Here is a 14,781-nt window from a genome sequence, read left to right as displayed (position 1 = left end):
CTGTTTAGCTGCAAAAAGCAGTTGGAATTGGGCCTAAACAGTGTGGTAAGTCTTTAGGTGATGGCTATTGTGTCTGTTTGACCTCTTCCAAATGTCTGTGCTGGCAATAAAAAGAAAAAGTTTCCAATTTAAATAGCTAGAGAATAAAAACAATTTGCCTGTAATGTGAAAAAACCTACAGCACCTGGTGTTCCCATGTGGTCTCCCACCCAAGTACTAACTAGGCCCAACACTGCTTAGCTTCCAAGATCAGACGAGATTGGGCCTATCCAATGTGGTATGGCTGTAGGTGAGGCACAGGCACTTTTTTGCCCTCTTCTACTTCTATCACAAGGTAAGCTAATAAAAAAGTTTCCTAACTGTATTGGCTTACTGAAAAAAATCATGTGTTGGTAATGTAAAAAGACCTACAGGACATGATATTAGCAGGGGGTCTTAAATTAAACTACAAAAGAGGCTCAACACTGTTTAGCTGCCAAAAGCAGTTGGAATTGAGCCTAAACAGTGTGGTAAGTCTTTAGGTGATGGCTAGTGTGTCTGTTTGACCTCTTCCAAATGTCTGTGCTGGCAATAAAAAGAAAAAGTTTCCAATATAAATAGCTAGAGAATAAAAACAATTTGCCGGTAATGTGAAAAAACCTACAGCACCTGGTGTTCCCAGGTGGTCTCCCACCCAAGTACTAACCAGGCCCAACACTGCTTAGCTTCCAAGATCAGACGAGATTGGGCCTATCCAATGTGGTATGGCTGTAGGTGAGATACAGGCATTTTTTTGCCCTCTTCTACTTCTATCACCAGGTAAGCTAATACAAAAGTTTCCTAACTGTATTGGCTTACTGAAAAAAATCATGTGTTGGTAATGTAAAAAGACCTACAGGACATGATATTAGCAGGGGGTCTTAAATTAAACTACAAAAGTGGCTCAACACTGTTTAGCTGCCAAAAGCAGTTGGAATTGAGCCTAAACAGTGTGGTAAGTCTTTAGGTGATGGCTATTGCGTCTGTTTGACCTCTTCAAAATGTCTGTGCTGGCAATAAAAAGAAAAAGTTTCCAATTTAAATAGCTAGAGAATAAAAACAATTTGCCAGTAATGTGAAAAAACCTACAGCACCTGGTGTTCCCATGTGGTCTCCCACCCAAGTACTAACCAGGCCCAACACTGCTTAGCTTCCAAGATCAGACGAGATTGGGCCTATCCAATGTGGTATGGCTGTAGGTGAGATACAGGCACTTTTTTGCCCTCTTCTACTTCTATCACCAGGTAAGCTAATAAAAAAGTTTCCTAACTGTATTGGCTTACTGAAAAAAATCATGTGTTGGTAATGTAAAAAGACCTACAGGACATGATATTAGCAGGGGGTCTTAAATTAAACTACTAAAGAGGCTCAATACTACTTAGCTGCCAAAAGCAGTTGGAATTGGGCCTAAACAGTTTGGTATGTCTTTAGGTGATGGCTATTGTGTCTGTTTGACCTCTTCCAAATGTCTGTGCTGGCAATAAAAAGATAAAGTTTCCTATTTAAATAGCTAGAGAATAAAAACAATTTGCCAGTAATGTGAAAAAACCTACAGCACCTGGTGTTCCCATGTGGTCTCCCACTCAAGTACTAACCAGGCCCAACACTGCTTAGCTTCCAAGATCAGACGAGATTGGGCCTATCCAATGTGGTATGGCTGTAGGTGAGTTAAAGCCACTTTTTTGCCCTCTTCTACTTCTATCACCAGGTAAGCTAATACAAAAGTTTCCTAACTGTATTGGCTTACTGAAAAAAATCATGTGTTGGTAATGTAAGAAGACCTACAGGACATGATATTAGCAGGGGGTCTTAAATTAAACTACAAAAGAGGCTCAACACTGTTTAGCTGCCAAAAGCAGTTGGAATTGAGCCTAAACAGTGTGGTAAGTCTTTAGGTGATGGCTATTGTGTCTGTTTGACCTCTTCCAAATGTCTGTGCTGGCAATAAAAAGAAAAAGTTTCCAATATAAATAGCTAGAGAATAAAAACAATTTGCCAGTAATGTGAAAAAACCTACAGCACCTGGTGTTCCCATGTGGTCTCCCACCCAATAACTAACCAGGCCCAACACTGCTTAGCTTCCAAGATCAGACGAGATTGGGCCTATCCAATGTGGTATGGCTGTAGGTGAAATACAGGCACTTTTTTGCCCTCTTCTACTGCTATCACCAGGTAAGCTAATAAAAAAGTTTCCTAACTGTATTGGCTTACTGAAAAAAATCATGTGTTGGTAATGTAAAAAGACCTACAGGACATGATATTAGCAGGGGGTCTTAAATTAAACTACTAAAGAGGCTCAACACTGTTTAGCTGCCAAAAGCAGTTGGAATTGGGCCTAAACAGTGTGGTAAGTCTTTATGTGATGGCTATTGTGTCTGTTTGACCTCTTCCAAATGTCTGTACTGGCAATAAAAAGAAAAAGTTTCCAATTTAAATAGCTAGAGAATAAAAACAATTTACCTGCAATGTGAAAAAACCTACAGCACCTGGTGTTCCCATGTGGTCTCCCACCCAAGTACTAACCAAGCCCAACACTGCTTAGCTTCCAAGATCAGACGAGATTGGGCCTATCCAATGTGGTATGGCTGTGGGTGAGATACAGGCACTTTTTTGCCCTCTTCTACTTCTATCACCAGGTAAGCTAATAAAAAAGTTTCCTAACTGTATTGGCTTACTGAAAAAAATCATGTGTTGGTAATGTAAAAAGACCTACAGGACAACATATTAGCAGGGGGTCTTAAATTAAACTACTAAAGAGGCTCAACACTGTTTAGCTGCCAAAAGCAGTTGGAATTGGGCCTAAACAGAGTGGTAAGTCTTTAGGTGATGGCTATTGTGTCTGTTTGACCTCTTCCAAATGTCTGTACTGGCAATAAAAAGAAAAAGTTTCCAATTTAAATAGCTAGAGAATAAAAACAATTTGCCAGTAATGTGAAAAAACCTACAGCACCTGGTGTTGCCATGTGGTCTCCCACCCAAGTACTAACCAGGCCCAACACTGCTTAGCTTCCAAGATCAGACGAGATTGGGCCTATCCAATGTGGTATGGCTGTAGGTGAGATACAAGCACTTTTTTGCCCTCTTCTACTTCTATCACCAGGTAAGCTAATACAAAAGTTTCCTAACTGTATTGGCTTACTGAAAAAAATCATGTGTTGGTAATGTAAAAAGACCTACAGGACATGATATTAGCAGGGGGTCTTAAATTAAACTACAAAAGAGGCTCAACACTGTTTAGCTGCAAAAAGCAGTTGGAATTGAGCCTAAACAGTGTGGTAAGTCTTTAGGTGATGGCTATTGTGTCTGTTTGACCTCTTCCAAATGTCTGTGCTGGCAATAAAAAGAAAAAGTTTCCAATTTAAATAGCTGGAGAATAAAAACAATTTGCCTGTAATGTGAAAAAACCTACAGCACCTGGTGTTCCCATGTGGTCTCCCACCCAAGTACTAACTAGGCCCAACACTGCTTAGCTTCCAAGATCAGACGAGATTGGGCCTATCCAATGTGGTATGGCTGTAGGTGAGATACAGGCACTTTTTTGCCCTCTTCTACTTCTATCACCAGGTAAGCTAATACAAAAGTTTCCTAACTGTATTGGCTTACTGAAAAAAATCATGTGTTGGTAATGTAAAAAGACCTACAGGACATGATATTAGCAGGGGGTCTTAAATTAAACTACAAAAGAGGCTCAACACTGTTTAGCTGCCAAAAGCAGTTGGAATTGAGCCTAAACAGTGTGGTAAGTCTTTAGGTGATGGCTAGTGTGTCTGTTTGACCTCTTCCAAATGTCTGTGCTGGCAATAAAAAGAAAAAGTTTCCAATATAAATAGCTAGAGAATAAAAACAATTTGCCGGTAATGTGAAAAAACCTACAGCACCTGGTGTTCCCAGGTGGTCTCCCACCCAAGTACTAACCAGGCCCAACACTGCTTAGCTTCCAAGATCAGACGAGATTGGGCCTATCCAATGTGGTATGGCTGTAGGTGAGATACAGGCATTTTTTTGCCCTCTTCTACTTCTATCACCAGGTAAGCTAATACAAAAGTTTTCTAACTGTATTGGCTTACTGAAAAAAATCATGTGTTGGTAATGTAAAAAGACCTACAGGACATGATATTAGCAGGGGGTCTTAAATTAAACTACAAAAGTGGCTCAACACTGTTTAGCTGCCAAAAGCAGTTGGAATTGAGCCTAAACAGTGTGGTAAGTCTTTAGGTGATGGCTATTGTGTCTGTTTGACCTCTTCCAAATGTCTGTACTGGCAATAAAAAGAAAAAGTTTCCAATTTAAATAGCTAGAGAATAAAAACAATTTGCCAGTAATGTGAAAAAACCTACAGCACCTGGTGCTCCCATGTGGTCTCCCACCCAAGTACTAACCAGGCCCAACACTGCTTAGCTTCCACGATCAGACGAGATTGGGCCTATCCAATGTGGTATGGCTGTAGGTGAGATACAGGCACTTTTTTGCCCTCTTCTACTTCTATCACCAGGTAATCTAATAAAAAAGTTTTCTAACTGTATTGGCTTACTTAAAAAAATCATGTGTTGGTAATGTAAAAAGACCTACAGGACATGATATTAGCAGGGGGTCTTAAATTAAACTACTAAACAGGCTCAACACTGTTTAGCTGCCAAAAGCAGTTGGAATTGGGCCTAAACAGTGTGGTAAGTCTTTAGGTGATTGCTATTGTGTCTGTTTGACCTCTTTCAAATGTCTGTACTGGCAATAAAAAGAAAAAGTTTCCAATTTAAATAGATAGAGAATAAAAACAATTTGCCTGTAATGTGAAAAAACCTACAGCACCTGGTGTTCCCATGTGGTCTCCCACCCAAGTACTAACCAGGCCCAACACTGCTTAGCTTCCAAGATCAGACGAGATTGGGCCTATCCAATGTGGTATGGCTGTAGGTGAGATACAGGCACTTTTTTGCCCTCTTCTACTTCTATCACCAGGTAAGCTAATAAAAAAGTTTCCTAACTGTATTGGCTTACTGAAAAAAATCATGTGTTGGTAATGTAAAAAGACCTACAGGACATGATATTAGCAGGGGGTCTTAAATTAAACTACTAAAGAGGCTCAACACTGTTTAGCTGCCAAAAGCAGTTGGAATTGGGCCTAAACAGTTTGGTATGTCTTTAGGTGATGGCTATTGTGTCTGTTTGACCTCTTCCAAATGTCTGTGCTGGCAATAAAAAGATAAAGTTTCCTATTTAAATAGCTAGAGAATAAAAACAATTTGCCAGTAATGTGAAAAAACCTACAGCACCTGGTGTTCCCATGTGGTCTCCCACCCAAGTACTAACCAGGCCCAACACTGCTTAGCTTCCAAGATCAGACGAGATTGGGCCTATCCAATGTGGTATGGCTGTAGGTGAGTTAAGGCCACTTTTTTGCCCTCTTCTACTTCTATCACCAGGTAAGCTAATACAAAAGTTTCCTAACTGTATTGGCTTACTGAAAAAAATCATGTGTTGGTAATGTAAAAAGACCTACAGGACATGATATTAGCAGGGGGTCTTAAATTAAACTACAAAAGAGGCTCAACACTGTTTAGCTGCCAAAAGCAGTTGGAATTGAGCCTAAACAGTGTGGTAAGTCTATAGGTGATGGCTATTGTGTCTGTTTGACCTCTTCCAAATGTCTGTGCTGGCAATAAAAAGAAAAAGTTTCCAATATAAATAGCTAGAGAATAAAAACAATTTGCCTGTAATGTGAAAAAACCTACAGCACCTGGTGTTCCCATGTGGTCTCCCACCCAATTACTAACCAGGCCCAACACTGCTTAGTTTCCAAGAACAGACGAGATTGGGCCTATCCAATGTGGTATGGCTGTAGGTGAAATACAGGCACTTTTTTGCCCTCTTCTACTTCTATCACCAGGTAAGCTAATAAAAAAGTTTCCTAACTGTATTGGCTTACTGAAAAAAATCATGTGTTGGTAATGTAAAAAGACCTACAGGACATGATATTAGCAGGGGGTCTTAAATTAAACTACTAAAGAGGCTCAACACTGTTTAGCTGCCAAAAGCAGTTAGAATTGGGCCTAAACAGTGTGGTAAGTCTTTATGTGATGGCTATTGTGTCTGTTTGACCTCTTCCAAATGTCTGTACTGGCAATAAAAAGAAAAAGTTTCCAATTTAAATAGCTAGAGAATAAAAACAATTTACCTGCAATGTGAAAAAACCTACAGCACCTGGTGTTCCCATGTGGTCTCCCACCCAAGTACTAACCAGGCCCAACACTGCTTAGCTTCCAAGATCAGACGAGATTGGGCCTATCCAATGTGGTATGGCTGTGGGTGAGATACAGGCACTTTTTTGCCCTCTTCTACTTCTATCACCAGGTAAGCTAATAAAAAAGTTTCCTAACTGTATTGGATTACTGAAAAAAATCATGTGTTGGTAATGTAAAAAGACCTACAGGACATGATATTAGCAGGGGGTCTTAAATTAAACTACTAAACAGGCTCAACACTGTTTAGCTGCCAAAAGCAGTTGGAATTGGGCCTAAACAGTGTGGTAAGTCTTTAGGTGATGGCTATTGTGTCTGTTTGACCTCTTCCAAATGTCTGTACTGGCAATAAAAAGAAAAAGTTTCCAATTTAAATAGCTAGAGAATAAAAACAATTTGCCAGTAATGTGAAAAAACCTACAGCACCTGGTGTTCCCATGTGGTCTCCCACCCAAGTACTAACCAGGCCCAACACTGCTTAGCTTCCAAGATCAGACGAGATTGGGCCTATCCATTGTGGTATGGCTGTAGGTGAGTTAAAAGCACTTTTTTGCCCTCTTCTACTTCTATCACCAGGTAAGCTAATACAAAGGTTTCCTAACTGTATTGGCTTACTGAAAAAAATCATGTGTTGGTAATGTAAAAAGACCTACAGGACATGATATTAGCAGGGGGTCTTAAATTAAACTACAAAAGAGGCTCAACACTGTTTAGCTGCCAAAACAGTTGGAATTGAGCCTAAACAGTGTGGTAAGTCTTTAGGTGATGGCTATTGTGTCTGTTTGACCTCTTCCAAATGTCTGTGCTGGCAATAAAAAGAAAAAGTTTCCAATTTAAATAGCTAGAGAATAAAAACAATTTGCCAGTAATGTGAAAAAACCTACAGCACCCAGGTGGTCTCCCACCCAAGTACTAACCAGGCCCAACACTGCTTAGCTTCCAAGATCAGACGAGATTGGGCCTATCCAATGTGGTATGGCTGTAAGTGAGACACAGGCACTTTTTTGCCCTCTTCTACTTCTATCACCAGGTAAGCTAATAAAAAAGTTTCCTAACTGTATTGGATTACTGAAAAAAATCATGTGTTGGTAATGTAAAAAGACCTACAGGACATGATATTAGCAGGGGTTCTTAAATTAAACTACTAAAGAGGCTCAACACTGTTTAGCTGCCAAAAGCAGTTGGAATTGGGCCTAAACAGTGTGGTAAGTCTTTAGGTGATGGCTATTGTGCCTGTTTGACCTCTTCCAAATGTCTGTACTGGCAATAAAAAGAAAAAGTTTCCAATTTTAATAGCTAGAGAATAAAAACAATTTGCCAGTAATGTGAAAAAACCTACAGCACCTGGTGTTCCCAGGTGGTCTCCCACCCAAGTACTAACCAGGCCCAACACTGCTTAGCTTCCAAGATCACACGAGATTGGGCCTATCCAATGTGGTATGGCTGTAGGTGAGTTAAAAGCACTTTTTTGCCCTCTTCTATTTCTATCACCAGGTAAGCTAATACAAAAGTTTCCTAACTGTATTGGCTTACTGAAAAAAATCATGTGTTGGTAATGTAAAAAGACCTACAGGACATGATATTAGCAGGGGGTCTTAAATTAAACTACTAAACAGGCTCAACACTGTTTAGCTGCCAAAAGCAGTTGGAATTGGGCCTAAACAGTGTGGTAAGTCTTTAGGTGATGGCTATTGTGTCTGTTTGACCTCTTCCAAATGTCTGTACTGGCAATAAAAAGAAAAAGTTTCCAATTTAAATAGCTAGAGAATAAAAACAATTTGCCTGTAATGTGAAAAAACCTACAGCACCTGGTGTTCCCATGTGGTCTCCCACCCAAGTACTAACCAGGCCCAACACTGCTTAGCTTCCAAGATCAGACGAGATTGGGCCTATCCAATGTGGTATGGCTGTAGGTGAGATACAGGCACTTTTTTGCCCTCTTCTACTTCTATCACAAGGTAAGCTAATAAAAAAGTTTCCTAACTGTATTGGCTTACTGAAAAAAATCATGTGTTGGTAATGTAAAAAGACCTACAGGACATGATATTAGCAGGGGGTCTTAAATTAAACTACTAAAGAGGCTCAACACTGTTTAGCTGCCAAAAGCAGTTGGAATTGGGCCTAAACAGTGTGGTAAGTCTTTAGGTGATGGCTATTGTGTCTGTTTGACCTCTTCCAAATGTCTGTACTGGCAATAAAAAGAAAAAGTTTCCAATTTAAATAGCTAGAGAATAAAAACAATTTGCCAGTAATGTGAAAAAACCTACAGCACCTGGTGTTCCCATGTGGTCTCCCACCCAAGTACTAACCAGGACCAACACTGCTTAGCTTCCAAGATCAGGCCTATCCAATGTGGTATGGCTGTAGGTGAGTTAAAAGCACTTGTTTGCCCTCTTCTACTTCTATCACCAGGTAAGCTAATACAAAAGTTTCCTAACTGTATTGGCTTACTGAAAAAAATCATGTGTTGGTAATGTAAAAAGACCTACAGGACATGATATTAGCAGGGGGTCTTAAATTAAACTACAAAAGAGGCTCAACACTGTTTAGCTGAAAAAAGCAGTTGGAATTGAGCCTAAACAGTGTGGTAAGTCTTTAGGTGATGGCTATTGTGTCTGTTTGACCTCTTCCAAATGTCTGTGCTGGCAATAAAAAGAAAAAGTTTCCAATTTAAATAGCTAGAGAATAAAAACAATTTGCCTGTAATGTGAAAAAACCTACAGCACCTGGTGTTCCCATGTGGTCTCCCACCCAAGTACTAACTAGGCCCAACACTGCTTAGCTTCCAAGATCAGACGAGATTGGGCCTATCCAATGTGGTATGGCTGTAGGTGAGATACAGGCACTTTTTTGCCCTCTTCTACTTCTATCACAAGGTAAGCTAATAAAAAAGTTTCCTAACTGTATTGGCTTACTGAAAAAAATCATGTGTTGGTAATGTAAAAAGACCTACAGGACATGATATTAGCAGGGGGTCTTAAATTAAACTACAAAAGAGGCTCAACACTGTTTAGCTGCCAAAAGCAGTTGGAATTGGGCCTAAACAGTGTGGTAAGTCTTTAGGTGATGGCTATTATGTCTGGTTGACCTCTTCCAAATGTCTGTATTGGCAATAAAAAGAAAAAGTTTCCAATTTAAATAGCTAGAGAATAAAAACAATTTGCCAGTAATGTGAAAAAACCTACAGCACCTGGTGTTCCCAGGTGGTCTCCCACCCAAGTACTAACCAGGCCCAACACTGCTTAGCTTCCAAGATCAGACGAAATTGGGCCTATCCAATGTGGTATGGCTGTAGGTGAGATACAGGCACTTTTTTGCCCTCTTCTACTTCTATCACCAGGTAAGCTAATAAAAAAGTTTCCTAACTGTATTGGCTTACTTAAAAAAAATCATGTGTTGGTAATGTAAAAAGACCTACAGGACATGATATTAGCAGGGGGTCTTAAATTAAACTACTAAACAGGCTCAACACTGTTTAGCTGCCAAAAGCAGTTGGAATTGGGCCTAAACAGTGTGGTAAGTCTTTAGGTGATGGCTATTGTGTCTGTTTGACCTCTTCCAAATGTCTGTGCTGGCAATAAAAAGAAAAAGTTTCCAATATAAATAGCTAGAGAATAAAAACAATTTGCCTGTAATGTGAAAAAACCTACAGCACCTGGTGTTCCCATGTGGTCTCCCACCCAATTACTAACCAGGCCCAACACTGCTTAGCTTCCAAGAACAGACGAGATTGGGCCTATCCAATGTGGTATGGCTGTAGTTGAAATACAGGCACTTTTTTGCCCTCTTCTACTTCTATCACAAGGTAAGCTAATAAAAAAGTTTCCTAACTGTATTGGCTTACTGAAAAAAATCATGTGTTGGTAATGTAAAAAGACCTACAGGACATGATATTAGCAGGGGGTCTTAAATTAAACTACTAAAGAGGCTCAACACTGTTTAGCTGCCAAAAGCAGTTGGAATTGGGCCTAAACAGTGTGGTAAGTCTTTAGGTGATGGCTATTGTGTCTGTTTGACCTCTTCCAAATGTCTGTACTGGCAATAAAAAGAAAAAGTTTCCAATTTAAATAGCTAGAGAATAAAAACAATTTGCCAGTAATGTGAAAAAACCTACAGCACCTGGTGTTCCCATGTGGTCTCCCACCCAAGTACTAACCAGGACCAACACTGCTTAGCTTCCAAGATCAGGCCTATCCAATGTGGTATGGCTGTAGGTGAGTTAAAAGCACTTGTTTGCCCTCTTCTACTTCTATCACCAGGTAAGCTAATACAAAAGTTTCCTAACTGTATTGGCTTACTGAAAAAAATCATGTGTTGGTAATGTAAAAAGACCTACAGGACATGATATTAGCAGGGGGTCTTAAATTAAACTACAAAAGAGGCTCAACACTGTTTAGCTGAAAAAAGCAGTTGGAATTGAGCCTAAACAGTGTGGTAAGTCTTTAGGTGATGGCTATTGTGTCTGTTTGACCTCTTCCAAATGTCTGTGCTGGCAATAAAAAGAAAAAGTTTCCAATTTAAATAGCTAGAGAATAAAAACAATTTGCCTGTAATGTGAAAAAACCTACAGCACCTGGTGTTCCCATGTGGTCTCCCACCCAAGTACTAACTAGGCCCAACACTGCTTAGCTTCCAAGATCAGACGAGATTGGGCCTATCCAATGTGGTATGGCTGTAGGTGAGATACAGGCACTTTTTTGCCCTCTTCTACTTCTATCACAAGGTAAGCTAATAAAAAAGTTTCCTAACTGTATTGGCTTACTGAAAAAAATCATGTGTTGGTAATGTAAAAAGACCTACAGGACATGATATTAGCAGGGGGTCTTAAATTAAACTACAAAAGAGGCTCAACACTGTTTAGCTGCCAAAAGCAGTTGGAATTGGGCCTAAACAGTGTGGTAAGTCTTTAGGTGATGGCTATTATGTCTGGTTGACCTCTTCCAAATGTCTGTATTGGCAATAAAAAGAAAAAGTTTCCAATTTAAATAGCTAGAGAATAAAAACAATTTGCCAGTAATGTGAAAAAACCTACAGCACTTGGTGTTCCCAGGTGGTCTCCCACCCAAGTACTAACCAGGCCCAACACTGCTTAGCTTCCAAGATCAGACGAAATTGGGCCTATCCAATGTGGTATGGCTGTAGGTGAGATACAGGCACTTTTTTGCCCTCTTCTACTTCTATCACCAGGTAAGCTAATAAAAAAGTTTCCTAACTGTATTGGCTTACTTAAAAAAAATCATGTGTTGGTAATGTAAAAAGACCTACAGGACATGATATTAGCAGGGGGTCTTAAATTAAACTACTAAACAGGCTCAACACTGTTTAGCTGCCAAAAGCAGTTGGAATTGGGCCTAAACAGTGTGTCAAGTCTTTAGGTGATGGCTATTGTGTCTGTTTGACCTCTTCCAAATGTCTGTGCTGGCAATAAAAAGAAAAAGTTTCCAATATAAATAGCTAGAGAATAAAAACAATTTGCCTGTAATGTGAAAAAACCTACAGCACCTGGTGTTCCCATGTGGTCTCCCACCCAATTACTAACCAGGCCCAACACTGCTTAGCTTCCAAGAACAGACGAGATTGGGCCTATCCAATGTGGTATGGCTGTAGTTGAAATACAGGCACTTTTTTGCCCTCTTCTACTTCTATCACCAGGTAAGCTAATAAAAAAGTTTCCTAACTGTATTGGCTTACTGAAAAAAATCATGTGTTGGTAATGTAAAAAGACCTACAGGACATGATATTAGCAGGGGGTCTTAAATTAAACTACTAAAGAGGCTCAACACTGTTTAGCTGCCAAAAGCAGTTGGAATTGGGCCTAAACAGTGTGGTAAGTCTTTATGTGATGGCTATTGTGTCTGTTTGACCTCTTCCAAATGTCTGTACTGGCAATAAAAAGAAAAAAAGTTTCCAATTTAAATAGCTAGAGAATAAAAACAATTTGCCTGTAATGTGAAAAAACCTACAGCACCTGGTGTTCCCATGTGGTCTCCCACCCAATTACTAACCAGGCCGAACACTGCTTAGCTTCCAAGATCAGACGAGATTGGGCCTATCCAATGTGGTATGGCTGTAGGTGAGATACAGGCACTTTTTTGCCCTCTTCTACTTCTATCACCAGGTAAGCTAATAAAAAAGTTTCCTAACTGTATTGGCTTACTGAAAAAAAAATCATGTGTTGGTAATGTAAAAAGACCTACAGGACATGATATTAGCAGGGGGTCTTAAATTAAACTACTAAAGAGGCTCAACACTGTTTAGCTGCCAAAAGCAGTTGGAATTGGGCCTAAACAGTGTGGTAAGTCTTTAGGTGATGGCTAGTGTGTCTGTTTGACCTCTTCCAAATGTCTGTGCTGGCAATAAAAAGAAAAAGTTTCCAATTTAAATAGCTAGAGAATAAAAACAATTTGCCAGTAATGTGAAAAAACCTACAGCACCTGGTGTTCCCATGTGGTCTCCCACCCAAGTACTAACCAGGCCCAACACTGCTTAGCTTCCAAGATCAGACGAGATTGGGCCTATCCAATGTGGTATGGCTGTAGGTGAGTTAAATCCACTTTTTTGCCCTCTTCTACTTCTATTACCAGGTAAGCTAATACAAAAGTTTCCTAACTGTATTGGCTTACTGAAAAAAATCATGTGTTGGTAATGTAAAAAGACCTACAGGACATGATATTAGCAGGGGGTCTTAAATTAAACTACAAAAGAGGCTCAACACTGTTTAGCTGCCAAAAGCAGTTGGAATTGAGCCTAAACAGTGTGGTAAGTCTTTAGGTGATGGCTATTGTGTCTGTTTGACCTCTTCCAAATGTCTGTGCTGGCAATAAAAAGAAAAAGTTTCCAATATAAATAGCTAGAAAATAAAAACAATTTGCCTGTAATGTGAAAAAACCTACAGCACCTGGTGTTCCCATGTGGTCTCCCACCCAATTACTAACCAGGCCCAACACTGCTTAGCTTCCAAGAACAGACGAGATTGGGCCTATCCAATGTGGTATGGCTGTAGGTGAAATACAGGCACTTTTTTGCCCTCTTCTACTTCTATCACCAGGTAAGCTAATAAAAAAGTTTCCTAACTGTATTGGCTTACTGAAAAAAATCATGTGTTGGTAATGTAAAAAGACCTACAGGACATGATATTAGCAGGGGGTCTTAAATTAAACTACTAAAGAGGCTCAACACTGTTTAGCTGCCAAAAGCAGTTGGAATTGCGCCTAAACAGTGTGGTAAGTCTTTATGTGATGGCTATTGTGTCTGTTTGACCTCTTCCAAATGTCTGTACTGGCAATAAAAAGAAAAAAAGTTTCCAATTTAAATAGCTAGAGAATAAAAACAATTAGCCTGTAATGTGAAAAAACCTACAGCACCTGGTGTTCCCATGTGGTCTCCCACCCAAGTACTAACCAGGCCCAACACTGCTTAGCTTCCAAGATCAGACGAGATTGGGCCTATCCAATGTGGTATGGCTGTAGGTGAGATACAGGCACTTTTTTGCCCTCTTCTACTTCTATCACCAGGTAAGCTAATAAAAAAGTTTCCTAACTGTATTGGCTTACTGAAAAAAAATCATGTGTTGGTAATGTTAAAAGACCTACAGGACATGATATTAGCAGGGGGTCTTAAATTAAACTACTAAAGAGGCTCAACACTGTTTAGCTGCCAAAAGCAGTTGGAATTGGGCCTAAACAGTGTGGTAAGTCTTTAGGTGATGGCTATTGTGTCTGTTTGACCTTTTCCAAATGTCTGTGCTGGCAATAAAAAGAAAAAGTTTCCAATTTAAATAGCTAGAGAATAAAAACAATTTGCCAGTAATGTGAAAAAACCTACAGCACCTGGTGTTCCCATGTGGTCTCCCACCCAAGTACTAACCAGGCCCAACACTGCTTAGCTTCCAAGATCAGACGAGATTGAGCCTATCCAATGTGGTATGGCTGTAGGTGAGTTAAATTCACTTTTTTGCCCTCTTCTACTTCTATCACCAGGTAAGCTAATACAAAAGTTTCCTAACTGTATTGGCTTACTGAAAAAAATCATGTGTTGGTAATGTAAAAAGACCTACAGGACATGATATTAGCAGGGCGTCTTAAATTAAACTACTAAAGAGGCTCAACACTGTTTAGCTGCCAAAAGCAGTTGGAATTGGGCCTAAACAGTGTGGTAAGTCTTTAGTTGATGGCTATTGTGTCTGTTTGACCTCTTCCAAATGTCTGTACTGGCAATAAAAAGAAAAAGTTTCCAATTTAAATAGCTAGAGAATAAAAACAATTTGCCTGTAATGTGAAAAAACCTACAGCACCTGGTGTTCCCAGGTGGTCTCCCACCCAAGTACTAACCAGGCCCAACACTGCTTAGCTTCCAAGATCAGACGAGATTGGGCCTATCCAATGTGGTATGGCTGTAAGTGAGATACAGGCACTTTTTTGCCCTCTTCTACTTCTATCACCAGGTAAGCTAATAAAAAAGTTTCCTAACTGTATTGGCTTACTGAAAAAAATCATGTGTTGGTAATGTAAAAAGACCTACAGGACAT

General features: G+C 39.8%; 23 non-coding genes and 8 pseudogenes across 23 annotated transcripts; all 31 read right to left on the bottom strand.

Moving 5' to 3' along the window:
• Positions 1–172: 172 nt before the first annotated feature.
• Positions 173–291, bottom strand: LOC146015837 (5S ribosomal RNA). Its single transcript, XR_014448746.1, has one exon. It is a non-coding gene; the product is annotated as a 5S ribosomal RNA (ribosomal RNA).
• Positions 292–636: 345 nt separating this feature from the next.
• LOC146014121 (5S ribosomal RNA) lies at positions 637–755 on the bottom strand. Its single transcript, XR_014447076.1, has one exon. It is a non-coding gene; the product is annotated as a 5S ribosomal RNA (ribosomal RNA).
• Positions 756–1,100: 345 nt separating this feature from the next.
• On the bottom strand, positions 1,101–1,219 carry LOC146012780 (5S ribosomal RNA). The gene has a single exon (XR_014445799.1). It is a non-coding gene; the product is annotated as a 5S ribosomal RNA (ribosomal RNA).
• A 345-nt stretch (positions 1,220–1,564) lies between these two features.
• On the bottom strand, positions 1,565–1,683 carry LOC146014382 (5S ribosomal RNA). The gene has a single exon (XR_014447336.1). It is a non-coding gene; the product is annotated as a 5S ribosomal RNA (ribosomal RNA).
• Positions 1,684–2,028: 345 nt separating this feature from the next.
• LOC146010641 (5S ribosomal RNA) lies at positions 2,029–2,147 on the bottom strand (annotated as a pseudogene).
• A 345-nt stretch (positions 2,148–2,492) lies between these two features.
• On the bottom strand, positions 2,493–2,611 carry LOC146016827 (5S ribosomal RNA). Its single transcript, XR_014449708.1, has one exon. It is a non-coding gene; the product is annotated as a 5S ribosomal RNA (ribosomal RNA).
• A 345-nt stretch (positions 2,612–2,956) lies between these two features.
• Positions 2,957–3,075, bottom strand: LOC146016960 (5S ribosomal RNA). Its single transcript, XR_014449838.1, has one exon. It is a non-coding gene; the product is annotated as a 5S ribosomal RNA (ribosomal RNA).
• Positions 3,076–3,420: 345 nt separating this feature from the next.
• On the bottom strand, positions 3,421–3,539 carry LOC146015836 (5S ribosomal RNA). Its single transcript, XR_014448745.1, has one exon. It is a non-coding gene; the product is annotated as a 5S ribosomal RNA (ribosomal RNA).
• Positions 3,540–3,884: 345 nt separating this feature from the next.
• LOC146014110 (5S ribosomal RNA) lies at positions 3,885–4,003 on the bottom strand. The gene has a single exon (XR_014447065.1). It is a non-coding gene; the product is annotated as a 5S ribosomal RNA (ribosomal RNA).
• Positions 4,004–4,348: 345 nt separating this feature from the next.
• LOC146017254 (5S ribosomal RNA) lies at positions 4,349–4,467 on the bottom strand. The gene has a single exon (XR_014450126.1). It is a non-coding gene; the product is annotated as a 5S ribosomal RNA (ribosomal RNA).
• A 345-nt stretch (positions 4,468–4,812) lies between these two features.
• Positions 4,813–4,931, bottom strand: LOC146012768 (5S ribosomal RNA). Its single transcript, XR_014445798.1, has one exon. It is a non-coding gene; the product is annotated as a 5S ribosomal RNA (ribosomal RNA).
• Positions 4,932–5,276: 345 nt separating this feature from the next.
• LOC146012756 (5S ribosomal RNA) lies at positions 5,277–5,395 on the bottom strand. Its single transcript, XR_014445795.1, has one exon. It is a non-coding gene; the product is annotated as a 5S ribosomal RNA (ribosomal RNA).
• Positions 5,396–5,740: 345 nt separating this feature from the next.
• On the bottom strand, positions 5,741–5,859 carry LOC146010389 (5S ribosomal RNA; annotated as a pseudogene).
• Positions 5,860–6,204: 345 nt separating this feature from the next.
• On the bottom strand, positions 6,205–6,323 carry LOC146015594 (5S ribosomal RNA). Its single transcript, XR_014448511.1, has one exon. It is a non-coding gene; the product is annotated as a 5S ribosomal RNA (ribosomal RNA).
• Positions 6,324–6,668: 345 nt separating this feature from the next.
• On the bottom strand, positions 6,669–6,787 carry LOC146014562 (5S ribosomal RNA). The gene has a single exon (XR_014447512.1). It is a non-coding gene; the product is annotated as a 5S ribosomal RNA (ribosomal RNA).
• A 799-nt stretch (positions 6,788–7,586) lies between these two features.
• LOC146014583 (5S ribosomal RNA) lies at positions 7,587–7,705 on the bottom strand. The gene has a single exon (XR_014447532.1). It is a non-coding gene; the product is annotated as a 5S ribosomal RNA (ribosomal RNA).
• Positions 7,706–8,050: 345 nt separating this feature from the next.
• Positions 8,051–8,169, bottom strand: LOC146012745 (5S ribosomal RNA). The gene has a single exon (XR_014445793.1). It is a non-coding gene; the product is annotated as a 5S ribosomal RNA (ribosomal RNA).
• A 345-nt stretch (positions 8,170–8,514) lies between these two features.
• On the bottom strand, positions 8,515–8,623 carry LOC146011607 (5S ribosomal RNA; annotated as a pseudogene).
• A 345-nt stretch (positions 8,624–8,968) lies between these two features.
• Positions 8,969–9,087, bottom strand: LOC146015835 (5S ribosomal RNA). Its single transcript, XR_014448744.1, has one exon. It is a non-coding gene; the product is annotated as a 5S ribosomal RNA (ribosomal RNA).
• Positions 9,088–9,432: 345 nt separating this feature from the next.
• Positions 9,433–9,551, bottom strand: LOC146014650 (5S ribosomal RNA). Its single transcript, XR_014447598.1, has one exon. It is a non-coding gene; the product is annotated as a 5S ribosomal RNA (ribosomal RNA).
• Positions 9,552–9,897: 346 nt separating this feature from the next.
• LOC146011066 (5S ribosomal RNA) lies at positions 9,898–10,016 on the bottom strand (annotated as a pseudogene).
• A 345-nt stretch (positions 10,017–10,361) lies between these two features.
• On the bottom strand, positions 10,362–10,470 carry LOC146011606 (5S ribosomal RNA; annotated as a pseudogene).
• A 345-nt stretch (positions 10,471–10,815) lies between these two features.
• LOC146015834 (5S ribosomal RNA) lies at positions 10,816–10,934 on the bottom strand. The gene has a single exon (XR_014448743.1). It is a non-coding gene; the product is annotated as a 5S ribosomal RNA (ribosomal RNA).
• A 345-nt stretch (positions 10,935–11,279) lies between these two features.
• On the bottom strand, positions 11,280–11,398 carry LOC146017095 (5S ribosomal RNA). The gene has a single exon (XR_014449969.1). It is a non-coding gene; the product is annotated as a 5S ribosomal RNA (ribosomal RNA).
• Positions 11,399–11,744: 346 nt separating this feature from the next.
• Positions 11,745–11,863, bottom strand: LOC146011065 (5S ribosomal RNA; annotated as a pseudogene).
• Positions 11,864–12,210: 347 nt separating this feature from the next.
• Positions 12,211–12,329, bottom strand: LOC146011004 (5S ribosomal RNA; annotated as a pseudogene).
• Positions 12,330–12,676: 347 nt separating this feature from the next.
• LOC146012733 (5S ribosomal RNA) lies at positions 12,677–12,795 on the bottom strand. Its single transcript, XR_014445791.1, has one exon. It is a non-coding gene; the product is annotated as a 5S ribosomal RNA (ribosomal RNA).
• A 345-nt stretch (positions 12,796–13,140) lies between these two features.
• LOC146010398 (5S ribosomal RNA) lies at positions 13,141–13,259 on the bottom strand (annotated as a pseudogene).
• A 347-nt stretch (positions 13,260–13,606) lies between these two features.
• LOC146012722 (5S ribosomal RNA) lies at positions 13,607–13,725 on the bottom strand. The gene has a single exon (XR_014445790.1). It is a non-coding gene; the product is annotated as a 5S ribosomal RNA (ribosomal RNA).
• Positions 13,726–14,071: 346 nt separating this feature from the next.
• On the bottom strand, positions 14,072–14,190 carry LOC146014679 (5S ribosomal RNA). The gene has a single exon (XR_014447625.1). It is a non-coding gene; the product is annotated as a 5S ribosomal RNA (ribosomal RNA).
• A 345-nt stretch (positions 14,191–14,535) lies between these two features.
• Positions 14,536–14,654, bottom strand: LOC146014099 (5S ribosomal RNA). The gene has a single exon (XR_014447055.1). It is a non-coding gene; the product is annotated as a 5S ribosomal RNA (ribosomal RNA).
• Positions 14,655–14,781: the final 127 nt, after the last annotated feature.

The sequence above is a fragment of the Crinia signifera genome, chromosome 6 (genome assembly GCF_055691185.1).
Source record: "Crinia signifera chromosome 6, ASM5569118v1, whole genome shotgun sequence".
In the NCBI taxonomy this organism is placed as follows: domain Eukaryota; kingdom Metazoa; phylum Chordata; class Amphibia; order Anura; family Myobatrachidae; genus Crinia; species Crinia signifera.
Note: the sequence above shows the minus strand (reverse complement) of the source record. Positions and strands in the feature narration are given on the sequence as shown.